The 22,692-nt window shown below is 40.4% G+C and overlaps 1 non-coding gene across 1 annotated transcript; it reads left to right on the forward strand.

Moving 5' to 3' along the window:
* Nucleotides 1-9,562: 9,562 nt before the first annotated feature.
* Nucleotides 9,563-9,699, forward strand: LOC132648136 (small nucleolar RNA SNORA48). The gene has a single exon (XR_009586521.1). It is a non-coding gene; the product is annotated as a small nucleolar RNA SNORA48 (small nucleolar RNA).
* The last annotated feature ends 12,993 nt before the right edge of the window (nt 9,700-22,692 follow it).

Here is a 22,692-nt window from a genome sequence, read left to right on the forward strand (position 1 = left end):
CTGCACTCTCCTGTGTATCTTTCTGCCAGGTAAGACCCAGATTGTCACCAAATACAATGAATTTTACTCTTCCTGGCCAGTATCCCAAAGTAAAGGCTCACATAGCTCCTATAAGCCCTGGAAACACAACAGGAGCCTTCCAATCTAGCCATGTGATTTCACTGTTGGTAATAACCTGTTGGAGAGATCCAAAATGACTTTTCTAGGATGAAGCAGTACCAATTATAGAACTGAAGAAAATTTTGCTCAGCTATACTTGACTTAATTCAAAGTAATTGTCTGGCTGAGTGTGTGGCTCATTCCTGTAGTACCAGAGGCAGCAGCAGGAGGACCATGAGATTGGTGCCAGCCTGGGCTTAACAGTAAGACTGACCAAATAACAGTGAAAAAGACATTTGCCTAATGCCTGACTACTTTTCAACTGAGAGGAAATTGTGAAAAATAGTAACATTTGTTTGAACTAGATTAGCTTTTTAATAATTTGTCAATAATAAATTTTAACTTGATATTTTGACTTTTTGATTTGTACACATGCAATAGGCTATATCATGTCTTTTAAAAAGAATAATGACTTCTCCTGGTGTAAATTCTCTTATGGTTTCTGCATGCAAACACTGAAATCCATTGTGGAGGTTCTTTTGGAAGTCTTATCAAAGGGTACAGTTTCTCCTTAGCTCTAGGATAAGAAGATTTTTAGGAAGAGGTGGTTGGTGGCTCAAAAGGAAATTACAGAAAACAGACAAATAATTTTTAAGAATTATCATTAATGAAATTTTTCACTAGTTCTTTTTTTTTCCAAAATGTACTTAATTTTTTTACCATTAATTTTTTTTATGGCACTATGATGCAACCTAAGGCCTGTTATGCTGAGCTACAGCCCAACTAACTTTCCTTTCTTTAATAATATAGTATTTTTTAACTTTTATTAGTTACACTTTATTCACTTTGTATCCCCCATAAACCCTTCCCTCCTCTCCTCCTAATCCCACCTTCCCTCCCCCTTCTTCATGCATGCCCCTCCCCAAGTCCACTGATAGGGGAGATCCCCCTCTCCTTCCTTCTGATCTTAGTCTATCAAATCTCATCAGGAGTGGCTGCATTGTCATCTTCTGTGGCCTGGTAAGGTTGTTCCCCCTCAGGGGGAGGTGATCAAAGAGCAAGCCAATCAGATTATGTCAGAGGCAGTCCCTGTTCCCATTACTATGGAACCCACTCAGACACTGAACTGCCATGGGCTACATGTGCAGGGGTTCTAGGTTATCTCCATGCATGGTACTTGGTTGGAGTATGAGTCTCCGGGAAGACCCCTGTGTTCAAATTTTCTGGTTCTATTGCTTTCCTTGTAGAGTTCCTGTCCTCTCCAGATCTTACTATTTCCCACTTCTTACATAAGATTCCATGCACTCTGCCCAACAGTTGGCCATAAGTCTCAGCGTCTGCTTTGATAGTCTGAAGAGCAGAGCCTTTCAGAGGCCCTCTGTGGCAGGTTCCTAACTTGTTTCCTGTTTTCTTCTTCTTCTAATGTCCATCCTCTTTTCTTTTCAAGATGGGGATTGAGCATTTTAGTCAGAGTCCTCCTTCTTGATTAGTTTCTTTAGATGTACGGATTTTAGTAGGTTTATCCTATAGTATATGTCTATAAGAGTGAGTATATACCATGTGTGTCTTTCTGTTTCTGGGACAGCTCACTCAGGATGATCCTTTCCAGGTACTACCATTTACCTGCAAATTTCATAATTTCCTTGTTTTTCATTGCTGAATAATATTCCATTGTGTAGATGTACCACAATTTCTCTATGGCCAAGATCAAAAACTCAAGGGACAACACAGGCTGGAGAGGATGTGGAGAAAGGGAAACCCTCCTCCACTGCTGGTGGGAATGTAAGCTTGTACAACCACTCTGGAAATCAGTCTGGCGCTTTCTCAGACAACTAGGAATAGCGCTTTCTCAAGATCCAGCCATACCACTCCTAGGCATATATCCAAAAGAGGCTCAAGTACACAGTAAGGACATTTGCTCAACCATGTTTGTAGCAGCTTTATTTGTGATAGCCAGAAGCTGGAAACAACCCAGATGCCCCTCAACTGAAGAATAATACAGTATTTTATCCCATCTTGAAACTGGAAAGTTTTTATCATAAGCATGTCGAAGCATAGCTAGCAGGTCATGTATACATATATAAATTCCCCTCAAGCTATACTGGATTCTCATCATCTCCATGACTCACACTCCAGCTTCACATTGGCAGGTCAGGTTTGAACAACACATTATATTACTGTGTGTTGGGGAACAGCAGCAATTTTTCATTCAAACCAAAGTCATAAAAGTAGATATAATAGGCTTTTTGTTTGTTTGTTTGTTTATCTGTTTGTTTATAAATGTTATAAATCCTATATATACCATTCAATAACTGATAAGCTATTTTCACATTGTGTGTATGTTTTATTTGCAAGACAATTATAAAAAAACCACACTCAGCAGTGTGGGTATCTGAGTATACTGTTTTCAAAAAAATCATCACAAAATACAGGTCTTTGTTCGATTTCTTTCTTCACATTTAAGAAAGAACCTAAAATTTTTGAAGTAGAAAGGAAAGTTTAAAAATTCAGGCAAAGCCTTGATATTTTTGTCCACTGAATGCAAATGCCTGATCTCATGTGATCTTCTGGCCTCAGCCATCCTACCCACCTAAAGATGCTTCAAAGACCTGCTTGGCTGTCTACTATCATCAGACATCTGGCAAGCAGTTCTTATGCTATCAGGTCAGAAGTTCCTTGAACTGAGATATTTGATAAATAAAAATCTCTTTGATGTGCTTCCCCCATCACCCAACGATAGAGTTCAATTAATAGCAAGCTAGAAAATCATTGGCCAGCAGACTTAGCAACAAACACTTCCTCTAGCCTCCAGCATAACCTTTCTGAAGGTAGGTTATCCACATGAATGTGTTTGGACTTAAAGTAGTGCCATGTTGGGATTTTTGTTGTTATTTTCCCTGTGTTGTTGATTTAGCCTAAGAAAGGGTAGAATTATTTTTAAAATTAGTGTTGAGCTGTACAACCAATAATTTCTGCAAAATTGTCTACACTTCCGAAGAATATTTCACAAGTTCTTTTTACATCTTTTTCTCCCTGTATTGAGACTCCTTAGGGGAAGTTATAACCATATTAAAATTGCTAGTGCTAAAGCCACAACATAAGTTTATAGGTGATTTTTAAATAAATATCTATGTTATTAAAAATCAGAAATTGATTGTTGCCATATAGCTTGTGTGGTATCAAAACAGGAAAAATATACCTTTCAGGTTAAGGGTTCTGTTTGCAGTTAAGACAGTTAAAAATAAGCTTCTATTTTTCCTGTGTTAAGTTCTTGCGAGTTGAGATTTCTACTTGTAATTAAGAAGTTCCTGGTTTGCCCTGAGCAGATTAAGGGTTCTGTTTGTAGTTAAAGAATAAGTTCTTGTTTGCCCTGTGTTAAGTCCTTGCAAGTAAAGTTTTCTATTTGTAATTAAGAATAATGTCGGGGTGGTGGCACACTCCTTTAATCCCAAAACTCAGGAGACAGAGGCAGGTGGATCTCTACGAGTTGGAGGCCAACCTGGTCTACAGAGTGAGTTCCAGGACAGCCAAAGTTCAGTTCAGGTTACACAAAGAAACCCTGTATGGAAAAACAAATGAACAAACAAACAAAATAGAACAAAAAGTTTCTGAAGTTTCTTATATCTGACACAATCTGCTGGCGGCCCGTTCAGATGCTGCATGCCCTAACCCTTGCTGCTTCCCTTTCATTGCATCTTTCCAACAGTGTATATGGCCAACTCTCACTCTTACGAACACCTTATCTCTCCTCTAAAAGAACTTCGAGAAGGCAACTGGAGCTGCTCTCTCAGATCCCTACTTAGGGTGAGGCAGCCGGCTGGAAAGTCCTTCTTTAATTGGACAGTCCTGGGCTTGGTCTTTTATCCTCAAGATTCCCAGGCTTAAAACTCGTCTCGTAGGAAAGACGCTTCTGACACAGATGTAAGATTTTCAAATCAAAGTGACTAGTTTCTTTTTCTTAGATTCTTCTCATCAGCAATTAATTCACCTTTCTGAGCTGACAAATCTTGCCCGGAGCAAGAGTAAGGTCGAGAAGTGTCCAAACCCGGAAAATTTCCTCTTGAGACCAGCAGGAGTAAGGACCATTCCCCACCTTTCTGGGCCCACATGCCCTGTGGAATTACACTCATCCCCCAAACCCCTGCTGACTTTCCCGAGGTTTATATAGCCCTTATGCCCTCCAATAAAGGAGAGCTGTTTCAGTGAAAACCATCCCAGAAAAGGCTGTTTCTCCCTCCCACACTCACTAAGATCCACCAAACCCACCCACCCAGCTAAACTTCATTGCTTCAAGTCCAGCGTTTGTGTGCTGTAACAGTGCCTGGACACCTCCAGGCCAGAAGCAGAACCCTGCACGACAGCTGGCCAGTGAGGAAGCACCAGCTTGTTAAAAAACAAAGTAACAGATGAAAACCTTCCAACTTCTAATTAATTGAGCTGCTTCTTGACATGAACAATGTAACATTATACGCACTTTAGGGTGTCTGATCAGATGTTAGCAAAAGTTTTTGTCAAATTACCTGGAATGATAAAAATGTCTTGGAATAGTAAAAAAGTATGTATTGAAAAACGACTCATCTCAAGCTGCTTTTGATCATAGTGTTTATTGAAGGTTTGCTCTACTTTAAAAAAAAAAAATCTTGTCAACAATTTCTCTTAAAAAAATCATTTTTCTTACAAAAAGAAAGATTTATAAAGATAACCATATCAAGCAAAGCCTCCTTTTGTAAAAGGAAGCTCAAGGCTCAGCGGCAAAGGAGTTTCTTAGCATTTGAATCTTACAATGGACGTAAAGATTCAATATGCAGTATGAGAGAAAGAGAGAGAGAAAGAGAGAGACTGAGAGAACCCAAATTATGTGTGTATATATGCAGGTATATACATACAGTATATGTGTGTGTTTATTTTTTAAAGATTTATTTATTTATTATTTATACAGTATACAGTATTCTGCCTGCATGCGTGCCTATAAGCCAGAAAGAGGGCACCAGATCACAGTATAGATGGTTGTGAGCCACCATGTGGTTTCTGGGACTTGAACTCAGAACCTGTGGATGAACAGCAAGTGCTCTTAACCCCTGAGCCATCTCTCCAGCCCATGTGTGTGTTTATTTTCAATAAAAAAAAAATGTATTAATTCTTGGAGTATTGTTGACCACTAAGGTCTAAATTCAAATTAGATGAAAAGCTTTTGGGACTCTGCCCACAGGAAGACTGATCTCAGTGCTGAGAAACCCGTGGAGAGGTTCCTGCCTTGACCTCTCTTCCTTACAGGACAAAGGTGTGGTTGCTTTACCCTCAGCCTCATTATCTATTTACATCACTCAAGAAAAACAGATTATTTCACAGGTTTAGAATTCATTTGAATATACTGATGACTTAATGGAAGTGTGTACACTTTATAAACAATAAATGTCATAACTGTCTTAGTTAAGGTTTTATTGCTGTGAAGAGAAACCATGACCATGGAAACTCTTATAAAGGAAAACATTTAATTGGGGCTGGCTTACAGTTCAGAGGTGTAGTTCATTATTATCATGGCAGTAAGCACAGTGGCATGAAGGCAGACATGGTGCTGGAGAAGTAGCTGAGAGTCTCTGGGTCTGCAGGCAGCCAGACGAGAAAGTGAGCCAATAGGCCTGGCTTGAACTTCAGAAACCTCCCCTCCCCACCCCACCCCTGCCCCGACCCAGATGACACAATTTTCTCCAAATAGGGCTGGACCTACCCAACAAGATCACACTTCCTAATACTGCCAATCCCTATGGGCCTATGGGAGCCAATTTTATCCAAAGCATCACAATAACTTTTCTGAAATATTTAAATGGTAAAACGTGAGGCACTTTGTTGGCTGAGCAGAAAATTCAGAAATTAAAAAAATAATCAGCAAAGAAGAATGCCAGGATGTTAGAAGTATCAGACCATAACAATCTGGGCTCTGACTCCACACTGTCCCATGCCCTCTGGCTCACGCATGAAAATCTGGGGACCACAGAAAAAATGCTCCTGTTCTTTTAGTTTTCATTATTTTTCTTTACTTTAAATTTTTTGAACAATACATTTTGATCATATTTTTTGCCCTCTCCCAACTCCTCCCATTCTCCCCCTCACCACACACTACCCACTCAATTTCATGTTCACTCTCTTTTTCTTCCTTTTGGAGAAGGGACAGAGAAATCTGTAGTCGGCTGTGATCAATTGGTTGTAAATGCCTCTGCTCTCCTAAACAAAACAAAAACCCTAAACTAAACACAAACAACAACAACAAAGGCATAGAATAAAACCCCAAAACATGGTGTCTGTTTTATGTCAACTAACTACTTCTGAACAGAAGCCTGCCCTGGGGAGTGTGTGACGCACACAGAGCGACTCCATTGAAAAATTTGATATTTCCTTCTCCCCAGAGCTACCATTTGCAGGAAGGTTCTTGGGTAGGGGAACCAATTCCCCTTTTCTGTAATGTGCAGGCTCTCAGGCTCTTAAACTTCTATGAGTAGTTGGTTTCTTCATTCTCTGAAAAGATTCTAGATACACAGAGGACAAAGGGCTTAAAGGTACTTAAGCATACAGCCTGTGTCCAACACAGGAGATATACATTAAACAAACAGTTACTCAGATTCTTTTAATACAGCATTTCTGAAGTGATACAATTTAAAGAATGAAAGACAAACTAGTGACTGGCAGAGGTTAGGGATAGAAATGGTATAGATAGTTAGAGTGGGAGAATAACAGACAGTTATAAAATATCAACAGGAGGAATTGCTCAATATTTGGAGTGGTAGATACCAATTTCTATGCATAATAAACTTGCACAAAATTAGTCATGCACACAAGTCAGTGTGAATACAACCAGAAATGCTAAATAAAACCAGAAGATTCGATTAAGGTAAATGTGATGATATATTACAGTTCTGCGAGACTCTACCATTAAGGGAAACAGGGAAATTTGTGAAGTTAAAGACAGGGAGGTCTGGGTCAGGATAGGAGAGACCCAGGGAATGAGAATAATCAAAGTGTACTGTATACTTGTATGAAACCATCAGAAGACAAATTTAATTCATAAGAAGTGAAACTATTTTATATTGCATCTTAAACTTCATGAGACTCTTTAGCTATATCAATAAGTATTTTCAAATAAAAATGAATACCAAGCAAATTTTCTAACCACAATGTTTGCCACTCTTTGTATTGATATTGTTCTCAGTGAAATGGAGATGAGGTGTTTACCGAAGAGCAAGTATTCGGTTGCTTCTGGGTTAACACAGCTATGTCAACAGGCTCTCTCTCCACATGGTGTGGAAAAATGAGCTTGAGCAGCTTTTGTCCAGATAGTCGGTGAATCTGTGGTTTTTAAATAATAATCCTGTAGGCAATTTACTGTATAAAACTATAATCATTAGTATTTCTCAAAACTGACTGTGTTGGCAACCCATTTTCTGCAAAGGGTCTTTAACAAGCCCAACAGACCCCAGACTCTGCCTCTTCCAGAAATTATGGTCATGTGAGGAACTACTGCGAATCTTCTGATCGTCCTGAGAGTTCGGGAACTACAGAAATTAAAGTCATTTGAGGAACTACTGTGAATCTTCTGACAGTCCTGAGCGTTTGGGGCCGTTCTTCTGCTCTTCTCACAGCTTGCCTGAGACATTTGAGTCAAGAGGGGCCTCCTTTCCCTAGCTTCTCAGCAGTTCTCTATGGCGGCAAGCAGACTACATTCTTCACAAATTCCTTTACTAAGCCAAAGGTAGGCACATTTCCACCAGCTTGCTTTAACATTTTTCTTCTATATTAAAAGGGGTTTTAGTAAGAAATAGGCACATGACTGTTTCTTCGTTTTCTTAAACAGTGAATAAAATGACATCTACCATTTCATTAAACATAGAATTTGGTTTTGTTTTTGAGATAGGGTTTCTCTGTACAGTCCTGGCTGTCCTGGAACTAGTTCTGTAGTCCAGACTGGCCTTAAACTCAGATATCTGCCAGTCCCTATCTCCCAGTACTAGGATTAAAGGTGTGTACCACCATGCCCAGGTCATTAAAAGTCTTACATAATGATTGTTATGTGAAATCTCTTTCTCTCTCAGTAATTTTAGCTGTCTGTGGTGACACATGCCTATAATCCCAATACTCTGGAGACTGAGGTAGCAGAATCAATCATAAATTCTGGCAAGGCTTGTGCTAAAAACCTTGTTCCCACATGAAGGACTTTGTTATATATATGAAAGTGGAATTCTTTAGATTCATTTATGAGGAAGATATATTCTGACAAGATTTATATTTGTTTTGATTATGTAAGTTTTGTTGTTTACTGCTTTAGCCTAGATAATTATCTTTTCCAACTATTCTACATTTTTATAATTTGTGTCAAAGAAAGAATTTTTTAATTTTTATGTAAGTTTTGGTGTATTTGACATAACTTTAAATATACTAACTAAATCATAAGCATATTTGTATACTACCACTTTAAGTATTTTTATTCTTTTAAAAGCAAGAACAAACCACACACTTAGTGAAAATAGACCTAGTGAAAGCAAAAAAACACATGAAAGGTTACATTGTGAGCTCATATTCTCATTTAATTAAAACTAAAAACTTGGACTGTTTCAATTCTCTGTAGAAAAAATTTAATCCAGCAACATGGCTGCTCTGGCAAGGGATCACATCTAAAGACCTTGTAGGTCTATGTGATCAGCTGAAATGCAGGCACACTCTGGATTACAGTATGATCTGGCTGGAATGCAGGCATGCCCTTAGTACACACCTTTAATCCCAAACAATGAAGGTGAGTTTACAGAAAGCAGCAACCATGTTTGAAAGTGATGTCTAATTGAGGGGCAGACAAAGTGAAAAATCAGAGAAAGATTTGACAGAATGAGTCAGAGATAGGATATGCCCAACTCTCACAAGAACAGGACAGGAAAGAGAGGCTGCTGGTGAGCAGCACAGGGAAAGAGAAAAAAGTTTGTTGTTGTTGTTTTTCCTGAGAGGTATTTATTTACCAGGACAATTTTAAAGACACAAGTTGCTCTCAGCAAGCTAGACACAAGGGAAGACAGAATGAGACAGAGATTGAGAAGGAGACGGAAGATTAAAACATACTGCCAGAATTAGTTTGAGACCAGGTAGAGCGTATCAGTCAGAAGTGAAAAGAAGCCGGTTTGAATCAGTCAACGTGGAGAGGAGTTTGGGCCAGATCGGCTGAGTTGAAGCAGACAGGAAGAGTTCAGAAAGAGCTAGAAACCCATGTGAATGGCTTTCATCTCATCCCCCTCACCCAAGGAATAAAAACAACTTTTACAATTTCCCAATGAAAATCTTTCATGTAATTCTTTCACTTTAAAATAAATGAACTGCTTGTATCTGAATTGGTGATTTAACCAAGCATAACTCTTGCCTAAATCTAAAAAACAAAACTGTCATAGAGCCTCCAAATAGCTAGTTTGGGGCCCTTATAAAAGGAAATGACTCTTGGCAACGGGCAAAGACACACCTTGTTCGTGGTTTTGTTTTTGTATCAGTCAAGGGCAGAGCAGTCCTCCGTTCATCCTAGCTTGATGCCTGACTTGGTGGTCAAACCTGTTTTAACTCTAAGACACATAAAAAGGAAATCAAGTCAAATCAAATGCAGGCAGTGCAGCACAGGAGGAGGGAGACAGACAAAGACTTGAGGACTGCCATGCCACCCACAGACCAGGCCCCTGGTGCTCAGCACAGGTGGACCGTAGACACCCGCTTCCTCCACGCCCCACAGTGCAGACTGAGGATGTCTTCCAGGAGCCTGCCAGCTGCGTGGCCGACCTACATCCGGAGCTACCGCAGCGTGGGCGTATAAGGTGGACAGATGGAAAGAAAGAAGTGGAGCAGCCTGAGCATGGGTGGGCAGGAATAATAGCCTGTTGTGAGTCGCCTGCCCGGCCACCCAGGGCCATGGTGAGGTCCCAGTCTGAGCTGCCACTGAGGGCCATGGTGAGGTCCCAGTCCGAGCTGCCACTGAGGGCCATGGTGAGGTCCCAGTCTGAGCTGCCACTGAGGACCGTGTCTGGGCAGAGGTGGCAGAGGTCACTACAGAACACGTGGATGGCCCTGGTTGGGGCAGCCGTCGCGAAGGACGTGGATGTCCAGGGGTCATGCAGAACTGGCCCTGCCCCTGAGGCAAGGTCAGACAAGGAGAGCTGACCTTGCCTCCTGCTGATGGCATCACTGGGTGGCCTAGCTGGAGCAGTGCTGTAGAGATTGCCCTGATGCAGATAAGGAAGAGCTGGCAGGCTGACCACCCAGCTACTACCCAGGTCCAGATCCAGAGCTCTGAGTTGGCCCACTCCAAAATCTAGGTCATTGCGAATTGTTGGGATGCATGAAAAGGCCGGTCCTGCTGTTCCAGAGCTGCAGGAGCTTCATGATACAGGGCAACAATGGGATAACTGGGAGGAGGCCCAGTGAGGATCCAGTAGTGATGGTGTCACAGAACCCAGAGATCTCGACTAAGGATGTGTGGACAGAGGAGTACACTGTGGGACACACTGTGACACACTACAGCTTCCATGATGAGATGTTTTCTCTGCCGTGTGTGTGTGTGTGTGTGTGTGTGTGTGTGTGTGTGTGTGTGGTTTATTTGGGAGGAATTTCAAGTGTGAAGGGTGGATATGACGGGATGGGGAGGTGAGCAGGACTGGGATGCATGATGTGAAACTCACAAAGAATCGTTAAAGAATTTTTTAAAAGCAACTGTAAAGAGAAATTGGTATAGATCTTTCTTAAACATTGTTTGAAATCGTTCTTCCCAGAAAAATAAAAAGAAATGCATCCTGGATATACATAATTTTCATTTTAATATTGACAAAATTTGTGGTCATGAAGAAATATGTTCATAAATTATATTAAAACATTTGATTTAGACAGTTCTCAGCGTAATGCTCCCTTCTAGTTCCTCAGATACCCTAACTTCATGGTGACAAGCACTTAGCCTCAGCCCCTTCTCCATCTTTGTCTTGTCACTCCCCTCCTCAGGGCAGCCACAGTGACTCTCTGCTCCTCAGATGACCATCGAGGCCATCGTGTTACATTAGCTTTTGCCTGGCATAGTTCTTTTTAATCTTTAGGTCTCCTGGGTTTTTAAGCACTGCATTTGCCCACTGCGATTCATCCATGTGTATACATTGAGGAATATATATATATACATGAGTTATAGGTATATATATGTATATATATATATATGTATTATTTTGAGAGCTACAGGGCAATATGATCTAAAAACAATTGAAATAATACATCTCACATTTTCAAAATGTCTTGGTTATTTCTCTTTCTTTGACAGTCTTCCTATCTGGACTGCAAGCTCTGTGAGGCCAGATGTGTCATCATAACAAATAGTCAGTGCAAATGTGTTAAATGGATGGCTGATGAGTGAAATGTCCTGTTAGTACGTATGGGCTGCACCCTGTATACACCCACCTCTCTGTGAGCACACGTGTACACGAGTGCCTGGGCCTGTGTCCCCCCATACCAGTCTACCAGCTGGGCTCTGCTTACTCCTACAGTAAGAAGTAAAACGAGGTTCCCTGCTTTACAGTAAATTAGTCTCTCCAAACAAAAAGAAGAGATCACACAGCAAATGCCTTATTCAGAACGAGGCCTGGGGCTTTCCCCGAGAGAGTCTTCAAGAGGCACTGTACTGCCTTAGCTTCATGTAACAAAGCGGTGATGGGAAGTTTATAGTCCAGAACACAAATTCCTCAATCTGGCAGTAAGGCAGCGTCTAACCAGTTACTTATCTCACTGCCAGGGAACGTCTTCTGAGGCTGTCCCTGTCCTCAGGATTCTTCCTGCAACCTTGGAACGAAGAGGATTTTCACACTCAGGCTGATTTTCCTTCTCAAGTTAACTTTAAATATTTGTAAGAAAGTGTGTTACTTGAGGGTTTTTTTTTCCTCTGAACAAAGTCCTTCCCATTTTTGCTGAAGCATGCTATGATCCCCTTTTCCCCAGCTGAAATGTGTTTATGTATCTAATGAAAATAGAAACATCAACTGTAATCAGTTCTCTGGGACAGGAAGGAAGCATTGGCTCTTCCTCCAGTAAAGGAAGTTGGTTCGTGGGAACCAGTACCAGCAAGCTCTAGTGTCTCTTAGACTCCTGTCGCCACAGAAGGTTCAGAAACTGCTGAATAAACCACTGATTTTTTAATGAGTGTTCTTTTAGCTTTATTACATCTAACCTGAAAATTCAGTGAATCAGATTTTATAGATGTACATTTTGTACTTGAATTTTTTAATAAAGAAATGATGATTATTCTTTTTGATAACATAAAACCTCTCTCTATAGCTTCTCGAACACTGTTATTTTTAAATTTTTATTTGTGCGCATGGATTTTTTGCTTACACGTATGTCTGTGCCCCACACGTGTGCCTGGTGCCCTCACTACCTGCAGCAGGGAGCTGCCACACGTGTGTCTGGACCTCTGCAAGAACAGTGCTCTTCACCGCCAGGCGATCGCTCCAGTCCCATCACATATTTTTCCTTACATATTTTTAGTAACAGAGGCAATCACTTATATATAGTAATATATTACTTTTATCCAACATCTTCAAATTTTCAAAGATTGTCCTGAGATGTCCTGAAATTCAAACCACAGAGCCCAAATCTCATCTTAATTCCAGGATCTTGGAACATGGCTACCTTAGAAGCCAGTACAGTGAAATGAGTGTAGGCAGAGGAGATATTTGGGGAAGTGCCGAGATTTAGAAAGTTAGCACTGAGGAGGAAGAAAACACACTGAACGCTGTCTTTGGCTACAGCCCCAAGGGGACCTGAGACAGGTGCCTCTTTACCATTCCCGAGTTGTGGGAGTGATGGTAGGAGATGTTGCCCCAGGCAGAGGATGTTCTGGGGGATGCCCGCTGCAGAAGTCTACCTTGGGGATCATCTGGTTGTTGAGCAGTTTTAAGCCTCTTCAGATAACACCTATTTCCTGACACAGAGTAAGAGGCAAAAGCTTTACTTTATAAACTGAGTGAATAAATGAATAATGTTTAGGATACTTCAGTTGTGACACCAGTGTCAGCAGAACAACTGGGATGCACAAATCTTCAGTTACAGTCAGCTCTCATCACTTATGTTAGGAACAGTATGCGGTACACAAACTGAAGGAAAACACTCACTCCCCAACAGAAAACGCACGGCAATGCCTCGTATGCAATATGGCTAGAGGAACAGAGCTCAGCACTTGCCACAGCCGAGGAGCTGCTTCTGCTTTCTTCGCACTCACTCATTTCCAGCTCTCTCATGGCACAGACCTCTGCACTCATCCCTCAGCATGAAGTTCACCTTTGGGCAAGGTCCAGGCTTCTGTCTTTGGCAATTTTCTGTTCCAGCCTCTTCTGCAGCCCTCCGTATTCACTAACACTTTCTTTCACCTTGACTGCTCAAACCAATATTCGTTGACCTTTATAATTTCTGGATCTTGACGAGAAATGATAGAATATTTAACTGCACAGCCGTGGTTTTCAACCTGTGGTTGGCAACCCCTTTTACAAACCTCTATCTCCAAAAATATTTACATTATGATTCTTAACAATATTTTTAGCAAACTTAACAGTTATGAAGTAGCAGCAAAAATAATTTTATGGTTGGTGGTCGCTACAACATGAGGAACAGTATTGAAGGGTCTCAGCATTAGGAACGTGGAAAACCACTGTTACACAGTAACATATTACTAATTAAAAACAACAACAAAGAAAAACACGTAATTGTGCTTGGTCGTATGGAACCCAGAGCTGCTGTTAGTGTTAAGTGAGTGGACTTATTAGATTAATACACATGGTGTGGTAGGTGAGGGCACATTGATAACTGCTGACCGCACTAAGACATAAGAAATAATGAACTCAAGGGGCACATACATGAGATGCCATGTAAATCCTGGGTGAGTAGAAAGAGTGAGAGGAAGTAAAAAAAAAAAAATAGTAAAATGAGAAGTGTGGCAAAGTAACATGAAATAAACAAAGAAGACAAAAAACAAACAAACTAACCCAGCAATGATGGTATTACAGAAAGGTCAGGAAAGGGGGGCAGAGATGCAGATCCCAGATTTGCCAGTTGGGAAGTTACTAACAACCAGTAACCCCAGTCCTCTTGAATCTTTTTTTTTTTCCTTTTGTTCTTTTGAGGATAGGACTGCAGGAATCTGGAACATAGGGCAATCATGTGACCAACTGAGTGACATTCCAACCCCCTCACCAGGGCATTTGCTAAGAGATGGGGGTATATGGTCAAATTGCAAAAATGATTAGAAAGGTGAAAGAGCAAACATGAACAACTACGAGACGAACTTTGCTATCAAAGAAAAAAGAAATACACAAGCACCAATTCTTTCATTCTTTTTAAACATTTATGTTTGTGTTAGGATAGCTTTTGAGAGGAAGGAGACAAGACACAGGATAAAAAGACAAGTAACTAGACAAATCTGAAAGGAGAAAGGAAGACTCAGAAAAACAAATGGGAGATGGAAGGAGAGAGAATGCTGGAAGTAAAGGAAAAGAAAAGAAATGGACTTTATTTGAGACTTAAGAGGTAATGTTACTTAGAACAAAAAGATGACTAGGATAAACAATTAAAAGAAGTCTTGGAAACCATACCACTACAGAACATACCAAACAAAAGAAGAGTATGAAGAAGTAAGAATATGCCAGGAAGTTTTAAGTACTTACATGGAAAGTAAGAATTAGCTTAAGTTCTTCAATTTTGTAGATAAAACTCAGCAAGCCCTGGCCATTGTGGCACTTAAATCAAGCTTCGCAGAGCCAGGTCTGGTGGTGCCATGTGGCTAACCCTAGTGTCAGGTGCCATGTGGCTAACCCTAGTGAAGGCACTCTTTCGGTTCTGATCATAGAGCATGTTTCAAAGGGAACACGTTTCTCTCTTTCTTTCTCTCTTTCTTTTAAACTTTATTATTTAAAAAGGTTACAAATAAGAAAAAAAAATACATACCAAAATTAACCAGATTCAAAGACTACACAACTCAACAAAACTTACATACAGTAACAATTTTCAAACGTTATGGAAGTTTTTGCCACACAGCTGAGATAAAATAATTTTAAAATGATCTAGGCAATATGAGGACTCAGAACCCTCTGTGGGATGTTGCTGGGTGGTCTGTGGTGAATGGGTATCTTTGGGGCCTTGTGGAGGAGAGCTGGTAAAAACTTCAGAGGCTGTTAGTTAGAGTGTGGTTTTGAGCATGACTACCGCGCTTGTGTGGGGACACGCCTTCCAGATGCCTGTGATTCTGATGCTCTCTTCGGTTGTCCCCACAGCACCCCTTGAAGCATGTCAGACAATCTGGAGGAAGGCAGACAGCATTGTCCTGAAAGTGCCCCCTGAAGAGCAGCAGCCACTGCCAATGCTAACATTCCAGCACAAAATGGCCACCTTGGAAGGATGGGTCCAGCCCAGCACATTCCAACCTAGAAAGCCAGAAGGATTAGAATTCTTCACAGCCCAGACGGTATCTGGAAAGAAAGCGGGGGACACATAAAACTCTTTATTGTCTTCACTAATCTTCTGCTAGACAGACATCTCTTAAGTTGTCCCCTATATTTTGTATTTTAACATTATTTATTATTTGTTATCTATTAACATCAGTACCTTTTACTGTAAGGCAGATGTCCTTAGCTTTCCCTACTGAATATTTCAGAGTGACTTGCCTAAGGGAAAAAAAATAATAACCCCTCTAAATTCTCAGTTTTTTTAAGTGTTCACTAATTGCGTCCCTTTTATAGGATGGTCTGATACTTACTTATAATTCCCTCTGTCATGCTCCCAGGCACCCTCATAGTTCACTCCTGGTGTCCCCACCAAGCTGGGACAAGCCATGGTCTCACAGAATGAAGCTGTTTCTAAAGTCCTTAGTGCTTCTTGCACAGTTTGTTTCCATGACTGGCTCTGTTTCCACGACCCACGTGTTATTCCAGGACATGCCTTGTTTCTGGAGAGCAGCTGGAGACTCCTCAGAAGGTCAGAAGGTCAGAAGGGCTTTTAGGTGCAGAAGCAGTGGGTGACTTACCCTTCCAAACTTTATCACTGCCTAAAGAAGGCTGGAGTCGTTCTTAAGTTCAAAGCACACCCACAGTGAAAAACAAACTTTACAAAAGTTCGACGTCTGTCATCATTCTGATTTTGAATTCAGAATGAGAAACTGCTTCTATGTTACTCTAAGTTTGGAGAAGGAAGTGTTTAAACAGCAATGATTTACCGTAAGAACATTTCGGAGAGGGAAGGTCTACGAAGCAGAGGAAACAGGCAACAAGCACGGCACTGAGCAGGAAGGAGGTGGGCTTCCAGCCTGTGACCTCGCTGCCCTGACTGAGAGGCTGTCCTGAAGGGGTTTTCTAGAAATGGGATGAGAGGCTGTAACTTTCTGGATTATTTTACTTTTAACCCAACATAAAAGATAGGAGGCAGAGGTCCCAATCCCCACAGCAGTTAATGTCCCTTAGGGAACTCTACCATCTACAGTCCAGCCTGGGCTTGTTCTCAAGGATTGTGCATGAATAGCAAAACTGCATCCAAGCAGTTCATGGCAGGTGAGGAGCACAAGAATTAAAGCCAGAAACACAGCCAGAAGATAAATGCCAGGTAAAATCTTCCTTCCCAAACAACGCCAAGACCCAAGAGTGGAACCCTAGAGTTGTCTATTTAAGTCCACAATATCTCAAGAAAAGATGTAATGGGAGATAAGAGCAATTTACAATTAACACTTCAGAAGTTGTTTACAAAGTACTTCAAGGAGCTTGAAAGCAGTTCTTCTAAGCCTCAAATGTTGGGGTACGCCATTAATGCATGTTGTAAGAGGATGACTTATTAGCAAATGTGTACAACAGTCCAGCCAATTATGACTGACTTTGAAAATACTGCTGTCTAAACCAACCGGCTTTATTGATGCATGTGCACATGCTACTAATTTAGGATGCAAAGTTACATTTAAAGGCAGGAACTTACTACCTTTCATGAGGTTTCACCAGTTATTAATTAAGGACTTATGCATACTTACACATGGAATGTGTGTATGCGTGTGCTGCATTTTAAGATGATAGGAAAGCTTTAAATAGACTACAAAGAGTGGCAGATTCCCTAGCCAATCAGTAGAGAAGTCTCCATTCAAAACCATTCCAGCAGCTGCCTCAGCTCCCTCCAACCACTGACAATGGCAATGCAGATTCCCTCTGGCTGGGACTCTCTAGAGCCAGGGAACAAATCAGGACCATCTTGAAATCTACAACCCCCAAAAAAATCTGTAGTTAAGCCCAGTAAGGAAAACATTAGTGATCATTTAATATTTGACACTTAACTTTTTTTTTTTTTGAGACAAGACCTAACTATGTATCCCTGTGGATCAGGCTAGCCCTGAACTCACAGGGATTCACTTAGAATTAAAGGAGTATGTTGCCACACCTGGACCAGTTTTTACTTATTTATATAACTCCTTATGTGTTTATTTAACTGTAGGTACCTTTGTCATTGGAATTTTATGAATGTGAAACAGAGTAGTCATAGCTTCAAGGTCTATCGAATAAGGAAACCAGAGTGAAATTCAACCAGCCTGGTAGTTAACTTTGTTTGTTTGTTTGATTGTTTGTTTGTTTGTTTGTTTGTTTTCAGCTTCTATTGCTTAGACAAGGCCTCTGTGTGTAGCCCAGACTGGCCTCAAACAGTCTTGTAAGTGCTAGGATCACAAATGTGTGCAACCAGGAAGAATCAAGTTAGTCCAAGTCCATTCCGGCTAAGACTGTGATTTTAATCACTACATGCCACCTGTAGCTCTCTACCAACTTCCCCATGTTAATAGTTTGGTACTATTAAATACCACAATGATGAACGAAAAGCAGGCTTCTAGGCTGAGGCTGAACAGTCTACAAACAAAATCTAGACAGGGAAGAAATCCCTTTACTAGCCACAATTCTTGTCATCATTATGGCTTTTGGATTCAGGGTTCCTAACTTCACCAGCATTGACATTAATTGTATTCATATATTTTCTTTTACATATAGCCATTTGTCTTACAGAAATTTAAAAACATATTTCAACCACCCATCTATTCCTTGAGTTCCTTGTATGATATTCAGCCCGAATGGTCTGGAAATTTGAAACCTCTCGTGGCAGCGCATTCCATCTTTGGACAGCTTTAAATGTGAGAAATGTCTTCCTCATGTTGAGATTAAAACTAACCCTGGTCACCTTTTTCTTTCCTTAACTTTTAAATATCATGTGTTTCTTCTCATTCTGAGCACTTAATAAAAATGATGAATTCCCTTTCTGCAGGAAAAATTTAGACAAAGCACAGAAGTTTTAAAAACAGTTTCTAGGGAATTGTAGATACCCAGAAGCTATGAATTTCTATAGACTCTAGATATAGAAATGCTTCCAATAATGACCTTTTGAGACCTCTTAAAAAAGGTGTTGTCCTCAGTTGTACTCAAGTATCTCATCCAGCTCTGTGGACTTCTGTGTCCTCCCACTGAGGTGCATATGCTGAGGATCTGGCCACTTATTTCGGCCCTGATCATATCTACTTACGTTTCCTCCTTTAAGCTGTGTTTAGGTTCCATCAGCATGTGTACTATAGCCCCTGGCTAAGACAGAGGGAGCAGGAAACAGGAACAACAGTGCAGCTAGCAACCTGTCATCAGAGGAGGGGACTCGTGTGGCCACTGCTTTTTTTATTTTTTCTTCTTCTACAGATTGTATCCTGAAATGAAAGCACAGGAAAACACAAGGAAGTATGTGTAAGAAGCAGAACTGGGTCTTATGTGTTGTTAATTTTATCCAACAAAGGAGAACTGCTTCTGTTTTGAATTCTTTTATCCTGGGTTAGTTCAGGTAGTAGACTAATTCAGGGAATAGGAAAACACATGACAGTCATGTAGTAAAGGAACTAAGTAGTGATTGCTCCAAACCGTAAGACCCCCACAGCCTCTTAAACCAACAGCTGTTGTCCAATAGCTGCCTCTTTGGTTGAAGAATTCTCATAACTGCTAACTGAAGTGCCATGAGCACTTCACAATTCAACTTAGTTCCCCACTGGGCAGTTTTCCTATGCTTTATGATTATTTGCTAGTGTTAGAGTTCTGTGACAACATGGCACTGGCTTTGTCCTCATGTTTGGGAGACTTTATGAATTAGGTTATATCCCTTCTAGTGTTTTCCATTTTGTAATAAAAGTTTTAATTTAGGAGTCAACATTGTAAATTAGAAAACAAAAAACCAAAAAGATATGTCCGAGGATTTTGTTATTAACTATCCAGGTGACTAGGAACAATGCAACTGTTCTTTCTCTGCCTTTTTTCCATCTGAAAGAAGGGCGGGGTGGCTCTGCTAAGGCCTTCCAGGTTTCAAGAGCCGGTCATTCTCATTTGGTTAGTTTGTTTCCTTTCTGTGCGGTAAGCTTCTAGACATGAAGCATGATTTTTGATACATTTAAAACTTTTCCTCAGTGAATGAGGCAAGTGGATCACCGAAAATAATTCCCCAGTCCAGCAACTCCTAAAATAGTTTCATATTAGCTACACTCAGGGTTTTCAAAACTGCTTTCTCCCAGATATTTTTCTCTAAAGTTCTGATTTATAACTCAGAACGAATGAGACAGGGCACGCTGTCTGGTAGGACTAAAGCGGGTCCTTTAGATGCCAACTGTTCTAAGCCACGGTTCTCAAGTTTGCCTACATACAAGAATCACCTGGTGAGTTTCAAACACACCCGTGTCGCAGGCCACCTGTAGCCTCAGGTTTAGCTGCCTTGGGAGACCCAGGCTTTCATGTGTTTGAACACTTTCCAGGTAGTTATGGTGAGTGGTCTGGCCTGAGACCCATCCCCCTGATTGTGTCTTCCTAGTTCTGTCTAGCTCTTACCCTCACAGCCCACACTGGACACTTATCAGATAACAAATCCTCAGACCTCAGAGGCAGATGAGGTACAGTTCTGCCTCCATCAGAACAACTTGCTGTCAACTTCCTGCTCTTTCAGCCCAGGAACACAGCCCTTAACCTTGTCAACTACTAATGCTCCCTGTCTTTACATTCTTGCCATGTTGTAGCCCCACTCTATCATTTCCTGTCTACTGCATTCATCCACTCTCCCTAACATCTTCCATGCCATTGTCAACTATTCCAATTTTCTTCTGAATTCTGCATTATTTTAATCAAAATTCTCAGTACTATTTAAAATTTTTAAACAGATATCAAACTGAAAGAATGCTGTGATTGCCACCTCACAACCAAAGGACAAGTGTGTATAGCAAGTAATAAACACATACAAAACAAACATTAAAATCATCTGTAAAACTGTGATTTGTTCTTTCACATAACATTAGCTATAACTTGGGTCACATTAAAATGGTGATTATAATTATATTTCTCAAATATGAAATATGAAATACTAATAAAGTTTTCCGAAGAAAAATAAAATGTAATATTTCATAGTAATTATAAAACAAAACTCTAATGAGCTATAGAAGATACAAATAAATGGGTTTGTTGAAGATTTAGATAACTTTGAATATTGATTGAGACAAAATAAAATTTTCATATTCACATTGTAATATATGAAGAACATTCGAGCCTTGTAAAGTATTTTCATATATATGTTACTATCCAACTTATATTTTAAAAGCACAGTGGTGTTCTGAGTACATTCTGAGGCCAGCATTGTAAACGCAGTTATCACCTTCTTCACCAATGCTTCCATGAGAAGCTCTCTGAAACGAGAAAGCAAAGAGACCTTTGCTCTAGTGCAATTTATATCATCACAATTGCAGGCAGATTCATCATGAGGCTAATGAAGCTTTTGGCTTTAACCTCGTTTCCTGAAAGGATTCTTTCCAAAATCCTAAGAGGGGCCCCACTGACAGATTCCACATGTTTTTATCAAACAACAAAAGGAAATTATGGCAATTTGTTGTGATTTCTTTTTTATTCTAAATATTTAGTTTTGTTTACATTATGTATTGATAATTCTGTACTTTGAAGGCTAGATCCACTTCTACTTTGCCCCTTTTAAATCATGATATCCTACAAGGCCTTTAAAATCTGATGGTGGCCTCCTCAGAGAAAATATGTTTCTGGGAAAGAGAGACAAGGCAAACCTTTTTTTTTTTTCTTTAAAGCAAAAGCAGATTTTCATCTATTCTATGCAATTATGCTAGGCTAGCCACCTCCCAAACATGTGCGCTTTTACTTGCCATTTCTGTCTTGCCCTAGCCTTCTGCTGTAACTCTCTGTCCTCAGGGCTAACTCCTCATGGAGCCTTCTCCCCCCTCTCCACCCCAAGACAGGGTTTCTCTGTGTAGCCTTGGCTGTCCTGGACTCGTTTTTGTAGACCAGGTTGGCCTTGGACTCACAGTGATCTGCCTGCCTCTGCCTCTGCCTCCTTGAGTGTTGGGATTAAAGGGGTGAGCGACCACGACTGACTTTTTTTTTTTAATTAATGCATTTACTCAGAATCTTCCGGACACGTTAGGACTGATGGACATAAGAACACATAGAGACTTCAGCAACACACACAGATTCAAGCCAGACAGGGTCCCAGCGCTGAGATCGGGAAGTGGACATGAGCACCCATCCCTAACTAGTGGTTATCTCTAAATGACATCCACTCGCCAAGGAAAATAGTTTTCTCCAGTGAAGTCTCACTGGGTGTACAAACCACGTTTAAGGAGCAGCTGTGTCCAGCAGTAGAGAGCTAACAAACAACACAAAATGGTATTTTTGTAGCTGCTTTGTCTTGTTTGTTTGTTTAATTTCTGTTTTTGTCCTATTGGTCTTTTGCTTATATTTTATGTTTTGGTTTTGTGTGTTTTGGGGTTTTGGTTTTGTGTGTGTGTTTCCTTTTCTTTTTCTTTTTGAATTCTGGTTTGTTTGCTTGTTTTCAAAAGAGAAAAGGAAAGAAAAGAAAGAAAAGAAGGAAGGAAGGAAGGAAGGAAGGAAGGAAGGAAGGAAGGAAGGAAAAAAGAAGAGGGAGCATGGAGTTGGGTAGATGGGGAGATGAGGAGGAACTGAAAGAAATATATTGCATAAAAATTTCAATAAAAATATTTAAAAGAACCTTAAAGAGAAAATGAATTTGATAATAATTATACAAATTTATAGTACACAATTATGGCACAAATTATGACACATAATTAATATATGGGAAATGCATTTTGGAATATCAACTCAGTGTACTTTGGGGTAACAACACTGTTGTGCAAATGATCTTTGCTCAGTCATGTTCTTTCCTTCTTTTCCTCAACAACAGAGGTTGAAGAATTCAACTTCTATGTTGGAATGTTGACCTTTACCCTGTGGATAACCCTTTGTCCCCTCCCTTTGTCTCCTCACACTTAGTCCTATAGTTTTTCAGTCTTCTTCCCTCCCTCCCCTTCCCTTTCTTGTCCTCCCAGGACCTCTGTAGCTGAGTCTGAGCACACTCAGCACTTTCTGCTTTTATGGTCCTGGTTAGTAGTCTCTCCCTTGTAAATTTTCATGTCTTTAACCTAAAGAGAAAACAAAGCAAACACTGAGTATGTCTTTTATCTGGAGTTGCTCCAGCACACATGCCCTAGAATGA

The sequence above is a fragment of the Meriones unguiculatus genome, chromosome 15, assembly GCF_030254825.1.
Source record: "Meriones unguiculatus strain TT.TT164.6M chromosome 15, Bangor_MerUng_6.1, whole genome shotgun sequence".
Lineage (NCBI taxonomy): Eukaryota > Metazoa > Chordata > Mammalia > Rodentia > Muridae > Meriones > Meriones unguiculatus.